Consider the following 8567-nt stretch of genomic DNA (forward strand, 5'->3'; position numbering starts at 1 on the left):
AGCTGAGGACTTATTAAGGTCTATAAAACCTCTACTTTTTTCTGAACTCCTAACTGGGGTAAATAATAGGATGTTCGGCAATTAAGCTGAGAAGTAGCAACATTTTCTTGTTTAAGTCCTTGTATTAATTGTCTATTAATTGAAGCACAACTTTGAAAACCTTTTGCACTCTACCTTTTGAAATGCATTTTCTGTTTGCTGTGGTCTTTGGAAGCAGCTGAGGAGTTGACTTCACAGCCTTCCTCACTGGCACTTTACTGAGTGAGTCATGCCCAAGGCGTTAGGGTTGGGCCTGCCCAGTTGTGTTGAATCTGAAGGAAGCCAACATCTCTGTGTCTTTGGGGGTTGGATTCTGCCATAATGAGGTGAATGGAGGGTCAAGTAGAGAATTCTTATTTATTTAAAATTCAAAACAGAGGGTTGCAAAATAAAAGAGTCATGATGAGTTAATTTTTGCCCCACAGGAAGGCACTGTCTCAGAACCTGGCTCACCTGATTCTGCTGATGACTCAACTCCGAAGGGCGTCTCATTCCAGAACGTGAATCACGTAATAACAGTAAGTTACTCATGCAACAGGGAGAGATGGCCCCTTGGTGCTGTATTTAAGCCAATGTTTTCTCACCTTTTCTATCTGTAATTCCTCAGATATGTCAGATTAGATCAACATAAAAAGCTATACTTTTCTAATGAGGACGTAGTTACCATGTTAGCTTCTCTCGCCCTTGACTGTGCTATTTCAAAGATCAAGTTCTTGAATATCCCAGACTTTGGATTAAATTAAAATTCAATTGCAGGTTAGCTTTGTTAAAACAACAAAATTCTTCCTAGGAAAATTTGAAGCTTTAATTGGCTTTATTAAAGGATTCATAGATCAGGCAGCTCCTCTCTAGCAAGTAGAAGGGAGCTCCGTGGAGCTGCAGAAAGTGAAACTTTTAAAAGACATGTGGGGGTGGGGCGGGAGGGGAATTATTATCAAATAATGCACTGTTTTAGGTAAGGCAAAGTCACCCCTTTAAGGAGAATTTAAGGGGTTTCTCAGAGATTACCTCCTAGTGCTGAAAGTTTCAGGTTGTCTGGTTAAAGGTTACATTCTTGGAGAAGATTGAAACTGTAATTTGGTTAGGTACTAAATCTTGTTTGCTGATGTGGGACCTTAAAACAAGTGATTTCATTTTAAGCCTGTCTACTCTCTTGTTCTCTCCCTCTTTCTCTCTCTCTCTCCCTCTCTCTCTCCTTCAGCCTTAAGGGGCTAGCATGCCATGACAGGAGTTCTATTGAGAAATATAAACATAACACCATATGTGTGACGTTAGTATTTTCATGGATTTGTATGCAGGTTACATATTGTTATATGCTGATATCTGTAATGCCACTAGACCAAGCTCCATTAGTTTTGCTTTTAGTCACAATTAATTGATATTAATGCATTTTCACTGTCTTACTGGTCTCACTTAGGATAAAAGTTCTAGAATTTTAGTATCAGTCTATGACACATGTAAGCTTGGGACAGAACTGAGTTTTTAAGATCAACTAATCTACTAGGCGACACATGATATTCTACATGACAATATAAAACAGAGTACACTCTCTAAATATTTTTTATTTCTGTGTTCTGCAAACTTCTTTGGGATAAGGCACTAATATTAGTGAACAATTTTATTTATATATCATGTACATCTATAAATTACTTAAATGCATTATGATATTCTATTTTGCAATCATAAAATATATACAAAGTTATAATTTCTAAAAGAATGAAGTAAAAAATAAACTAAAACTGTGATCTTTTCTTCTTGCTTACTCTGGGGCCTATGATCTCTGCTTGGACTCTGCTGAGGTTCATAAACTCAGAATTAGATCTGCCTTTCATAAAACTATGCAAATAATGACAAAAACCAATATCACCTTTCTGGAAGCAATTTTTCAGAGTCTGCTTGTCCAACTTCTTATTTTTTTAGATACAATTATGAGATTATTTCTAAGGTGAAAATTAATTCTATGTAGTTCTCAAAGTTCTAGATTTTAAAAAAAACTTGCTTAGTCATGTGCGAGGTAGAGTTATCCCCAATAACTGGAAAACACATACGAGTGGTGACATCACTTTGTGATTCACACCCCACTGTGTGGCCCTCTGTCTTCATGGAATCAAATGTTTGCTTGAGAGGAGGTGATGCCCAGGACCTGGGAAAATCTCATCTCTGTCTGAGATCCCTGTTCTGTAGCCCGAGTCACATGCACACAAAACCAGGGGATGGTTAGGGACACACCTCAGACCAACGATGGAACCTACTCATAGGAGCAGCTTCATTTCGTCACTCTCTGACAGCACCTATAGCCACTTCTAATTCAAAATTAGACTAAATGGAAAGGTACATTTTTTTAAATGATAATTTGAAACTAATCTGAGAACAGCTTGTTCAAATGAGGAACAGATAGGGCACTTATTTAAATCGACATTGAGAGTCAGAGAGGAAACTTGTGTGTCTAATATTTCCATTTGCTAATGATGTGTCTAGGGCTCGTTACCATGGCTTCTGAGAGCTTCCACCCAGACACTAGGCAGGACTGGGTCCCTTTGGGAATGCTTTCTTTGCTTGCAGATGGCCCTTATTCAGCATCTTTCTCTTTTCCAAAGCTGTTCATTCTTCACTAGTCCAGAGATAATTTTTTCGATTTCACATTTTTCAGTATAGCTCAGAAAAATTTACAGTGTTTTTACAGACATCACTTCACTCTGATCTTCATAATCCTCCAAGAGAGGTAGAATAGGTTGTTTGTGTCTCTGTTTTATGGATAAAGAAACAGAGCTTCAGAGAGGTTAAATATTTCCAAGAAGTGGCAGAGCTAGGAGGAGGATGTTCATCTTCTGACTTCTACCCCAAAGGGTCAGAAAAATTATAGCATAGAAAGTGTATTTTGTTATAGCATTAAGCATATTCAGATTAATTTTATTTTACTTTTTGTTTCAGCTGAATATGTTGCCATTCATCTATCATTTAAGTGGAATCATCCAGTCCTAATATAAATGACTTGGCTGCATTTGTATCCCCTCTTCCAGCAGAACTAATTATCCTAGTGCTAGGAGATTGATTATAAGAATATGAAGTATGCAGTGACATTTTAGTAAGCCCCCTTTGAAATAAAACTCTTGACTTACCATTGTCTCAGAAATGTGTCCTTCACTACGGAGAATGTTTAGCTGCCCTGTAAAGGGACTGCAAGATTGTACAAATATTCTCCCACCATTGGGTGTCACAAAGATAAAATTGTCATTTTAAGAGACCAGCCAGCTAAGGGAGGTATGTCAGCCAACAAACAGTTGAAACACTCTTGGATCATTTTGCTTTACTTTATGGGGCAGTTTTGTTTGGAGAAAGTGAATGATCTCCCCTCTTCCTTCCTAACTCAAGCTGTCTCTGCCTCTTTGTGTCTGGATCTGCCTCTTCACATTTTGCCTCTTTTTCTATGTCTGCTCCAGGCTCTCTGTCTTCATCTCGTTCTCCTTATATTTCCTTTTTTTTTCGTTTCTCTCTCATTTTCTTTAATATTGTCTGTCGCCTTGATTTTCTATAAACACATAGTGATCACTAATAGATTAAATCATGAAAAAATTTTAATCTTATAAATCATGAAAAAATTTTAAAATAGTTTCCTTAAAATTTTTTTTTGTATCATTCTCTGTGTCTGTCTCTGTCTGTCTCTCTCACTGAAATTTATTTATTGATACATTATTCCCCTACCCTTAGTCCCCAAATGTATAACTGAAATATATTTGTGTCTTGCTCAGTACATTTCCAGCATGAATGCCCTGACATATTACTTTCCAAATAACTCTGCAATTCTTGATCACATGTGTTTGCATAGTAGAATCCTGCGAAGTATTCTTTCTTTCCCACGCATGGCTGCATAGGAAGAAGAAGCCAGCAGGTGTCAGTCTCACCCAGTAGAAGAGCTGAGAACGGTTTCATTGCAGTTTTTCTTTAAGACAGTTTGCTTTTTTTGAATGAACTTTTGAAGAACCAAAGTTAGATTCTTGTTGTTTAAAGCAAACTTTGAATTGGTTTAAAGAGAAAGTAGATAATCTCAACCCCGTACCATCACACACCAAAAGTGGTATACTGATTGATTTCTTGTTAAAAATACAGCTATTGATTTGAGATATAATCTTATTATTGTCTAAGCATCTCAGCACCAATGAACAGATGTTTTAAATTTTATTTTTACTTGCAGGGTGATTGATTCATGATAGAGAATGGAGTTCCAATACGTTTTTTTTGACAATGTGCAACAGTAGCCTAGCACCTGGAATTTTGGAGTTAGTCATCAACACCCCAGCCACACACTCTCCGCATTTTTGGATGAGAAAACAGAGATTTAGAAAAGATTTGTTCAAAGACTCACAGCTGTGGGGAAGAGGATCTGAGTTAGGACTGAAATTAAGAGCCAAAGGAACTGAGTCCTCAATGAGCCTGAATGATAAAGTTGTGATTTGAGTCTAGAATTAGTGGTAACGCTGTTGACCTTGGAGTCCATGCTCTGTTCCTCTCAGTGTCTCTCCATGTTCAGACTGAGAGGGCAGAAGCAACATCAGACAGGAGTGGGTTGTCAAAGCCAGTGCCTGTTCACAAGTGATTATCTTCAGTGTAATCTCCATGGCAACGTAGCAAAGTGACTGCCCATGGCTGAATGATAAAGATGATTATGCTAGAGAAGGAAAGAAAATCCTAGGGACAGCCTGATTGAGGAGGGGTTGTTAGGCACATCAGCTCACAGCATTGCTTCTGCTGAGGCAGCCTCGGCAACTCTGTTTGACAGGGGCCTGTGGAGCTTGTTGTTTACATAATCAACCAGAAAGCACTTCTCCTTGTAGTTGGGAACTGACTAGCAAGCCAGAAATCACTCTGGTTCACTTTTTCTAGCTCCTGAAGGTGTCTGAAGATGAAAGACACTCTGCCAGCCAATCACCACTGTTAGCTATGAGGTTCATAGAACCAGCTCAAGCTGCAGAGCTTGAGGCTGAGGAACAGACGCTAAAGGTAGTTTTTTACTAGAGGAGAATGCTTGCCAACTTTGGCAGAGGAAAGTAGGCTTAACAAACATGGGGACAACTGAAGGCAGGCCTCCCTAAGAATGACATTTCCTGTGTTTTTAAAAGTGACTTATGAAGGTTAAATATTTTTTTGTTTAAATATTTTTACTTAAATGGCATGTCTCTTTAAAGCAGAAGGTACGGGTGCCTTTCATAGAGGCAACTAGGTAGTACCCTGGTCTGGCCAGTTAGTGCTGGAGTGGCAGACATGGAGATGTGTTGCCTGGATCTTTCCTTGAGAAAGAACTTGCTGTGGAGAGTGCTGTCAGCAGACAGCCCATAGCTGACATATCCTTCTGGGTCTGCCTCAGCTGCAGAGAGTCGCGTTGCCCATGTCTCCCTCTGCCCAGGCAGCCCACCTCCAGTGACTGAGATGAGAGAGGGATAAAAGCCTACCCAACTTTTTCCACCCAGTGTGGGCCACCGCTGATGGGCTCTACTCACCACAGCTCCCAGGTGGGTTGGCCAAGGCTTGTTGGCTTGCATCAAAGTTCCTGTTTTCCTTTGCCCAATCCAATTTTGTCCCCTACCCTCCTTTCACAGGTACGGATCCCAAATCCATCCCAGCATTTGCTTTTAGGAAACCCAACCTGCAACAAGCAACCTATCTCTTCTGCTTGGAAAATTTTATGGCCCCATAAAAATAAATGCCTAAAAGCCTTTTGTGATCATTTAACTTTTCAATAATATTTATGTAAGAAAGGAAAGAATTATCTTTACACAGTCTCAGAAAGGAAACAAAATAGTTATCTGGTACTAATACTAAAAAAAATAGTCAGTTACTATAAATTGACTCTTGACATAGCCCACATAACCACTTTTTACAATGATAGGAGAAAGTTCTTGAATTTGATTTATGAGACCCCAAAAATCACACTTGGAAGGTTTTCATACCCAATTCCTTATTAAAAAATTGCCCCAATTTTTTTGCATGTTTCTAGTTGTACTTTGTGGTTCCGTCAACTTTCCTAGTTAGTCTAAAAATACCAAAGCAGTGCCTTGCTCTTGTTGGGGGTGGAGTCAATGTCCGCCCTCCTGCAGAGGGGTTGAGGGAGCAGAGAGAAGAAGAATTGGGTGAAGAGGGTATCTCTAGGGCACCAGGCTCCATTCTATTGCCCTGGCAACATTGTTTCCAGAGATATCTTGATCTGTACTTGACCCTTGAATTACCTGACTGGGTAGTTTAGAGACTATTGGGTTGTGTCAGGAAAAGAAAAAATTGAAAAAGTAAGCACCTTAAAGGTGCTGCACAGGTAATGAGCCTGGGTAATGAGCAACTAATTCATGGTATGGGTAAATTTATTTCTGTGTTAATCACAAGCTAGATGTAACCTAAAAAGTAATAAACATGCCACAAACTGGGTTACATGAAATCCGAAAAATGTATAATTTGAAAAGTACAGAGATTTAAAGCAACAACTCAGCCTGTCAGATTTAGAACTGTTTTTTTTTTTTTTTAAACACCTACAGCATCTGGTATTCCTAGGTGGTCTCCCATCTAAGCACTAACCAGCCCAGACCCTGCTTAGCTTCTGAAATCAGACAAGATTGAGCACATTCAGGGTGGCATGGCTGTAGACTAGAACTGTTTTTAATATGATACCAAGGGGTGATATCCTGGATCACACAGGGGCTGTATCTTGGTGTGTGTATGTTAGGGCTAAGATAACATCTTGTTCTTATCTATATTTCAGGAAGCATTCTTATTAGAACCATCTCCTAGAAGAAAGCAAGTTATATTAAAAATATTGAAATATGAGTCAGTTTTCAGTGTTGCAGAATAATGAAAAACCAAATATATGAATCTTGGAAAATTTAGTGAGAGCAGACACTTAAAAAAAGAAAGAAAGAAAACAGGTGACTAAGAAGAATGGGTTTTCATTTCTGGGGTTAAGCAATTTTCATAATAATATATGGATAGAGTTCTGTCACAAGAGTATGGTTTCGGTCTTACTCAGTAAGTCAAAGCTATTTTACTTTCTCTAAAATGATTCTCTTAAATTTCATCTAAGTAAAAGGAAAAGTTACAAAGTTCTTAAAAACTAAAACTGCCCTTTTTCTCGGTGATGATTTAAAACGTTCAAAAATATTGTTTCACAGTGCAACTCCTAGAATAGTCTCAGAACTGTATGTTTTAAATTCTGATACATTTCCAGTATGTTTAACCCCCAAAGGGGTGTTATATGTTCAAACTAAGTGTTATTGCTTTCTGCATGCCCAAATTGGCAGCACAAACATTTCATTTGTTGGACTTAAGTTTCTCATAGCATCTCCTAAACAAAATATAGGGGCTTTAAAATTAGTGACTCTCACTATGTGTTGGCTGGGCTTCTTTGCTAGGTCCATATTATAAAAAATCAGAGAACATTCAGTCCCAGCTGGCCTGTCTAGAACAAATAACTCCCCCCACCACCCATCCCCTTCCTCATTTCACTCTCTGGCCTTTTCAAGGGTTTCAGCTAAGCACACTTATGGTTTCTTCCTTTATTTTTCCGTTAATGTTTATCTTTGCTGGTCTTTCTTTCATCCTCTCATTTCTGGGTTTTATTTGTCTATTCGTATAAATACTCCTTTTTTTTTTAATCTACTGGAAAAAATTCTACCATGCTGACTTAAAAAGTGCTAGTGGTATTTTTTAGAGGTCTTGATTGGACTTAATCCACATTTCAACTGCCACTATTTAACTTAAAATAAATGTTATTGTTCAGCTTTATTCTCTCTAAAAGATAGCAGAGCAGGGAGAAAAAGGACAAACATTTCAGCAATAGTATACTAAATCACAGGAAAAGGTTCTTACTGGGTCAGCTGGGGATAGCTAGGGCGGTTAGGAGTTTTTCTTCTCATTGTTCTTCATTTGTTTATGCTTTAAATGTCAGTGCTCAGTAGTTTTAAATTCTCATCAAAGATGTTCTTATTTTGTCATTGTGAACTGAAAAAGGGGCTCTATGGAAAGTAACCCTCATAGAGAGATCTGATCATAAATTCCTAACTGGGCAGGTCATGGTGGGTAGTCACGTTCCAGGCATATGACGTTTAAGTAAAAAGTTTATCTTTCCTGTAAGCAAGTCCTGTCCATTGTTTCTGTGCATCTAGATTAGTATGTCTTTGAAGTAACCACCTTCAAAAGAGCACATAATCTTGCTAACTATTCTGTAATCCAATCCTCGCTTCGCTTTCTACATTCCTTCCTTAATTCCAAATGCATGAAAGCTGCAAAACTTATTCTTGGGAGCATTTGAGATCTTGTATATTGTCGTCAGTTTGTCTCAAATAAACTTGTAAAAATTCTCTGCAGGTTTGAATGTTTCTTATGTTGACATCATAAAACTTCAATTAAATCTATTAATTTTTTCTTAGATCTATCACCACCCTAATGTCCACAGGGGTCATAAAGAAACTGTAAAGAGACCTTAGTCCTCTGTATTTGCCATCTCCTTTAGAATGTGTTTATCAGATATTTGTGACTTTCTTCATAGC

General features: G+C 38.2%; 1 long non-coding RNA gene across 1 annotated transcript in view; it reads left to right on the plus strand.

The window, feature by feature from the left end:
- Positions 1-267: 267 nt before the first annotated feature.
- The window catches only part of LOC105304813, a 23958-nt gene continuing 15658 nt past the window's right edge, over positions 268-8567 (plus strand). Inside the window, exons 1-2 of the long non-coding RNA XR_002776981.1 lie at positions 268-365; positions 465-557. This is a non-coding gene — a long non-coding RNA (uncharacterized LOC105304813). The remainder of the gene's footprint in view (positions 366-464; positions 558-8567) is intronic.

The sequence above is a fragment of the Pteropus vampyrus genome, unplaced genomic scaffold (genome assembly GCF_000151845.1).
Source record: "Pteropus vampyrus isolate Shadow unplaced genomic scaffold, Pvam_2.0 Scaffold353, whole genome shotgun sequence".
Classification (NCBI taxonomy): domain Eukaryota; kingdom Metazoa; phylum Chordata; class Mammalia; order Chiroptera; family Pteropodidae; genus Pteropus; species Pteropus vampyrus.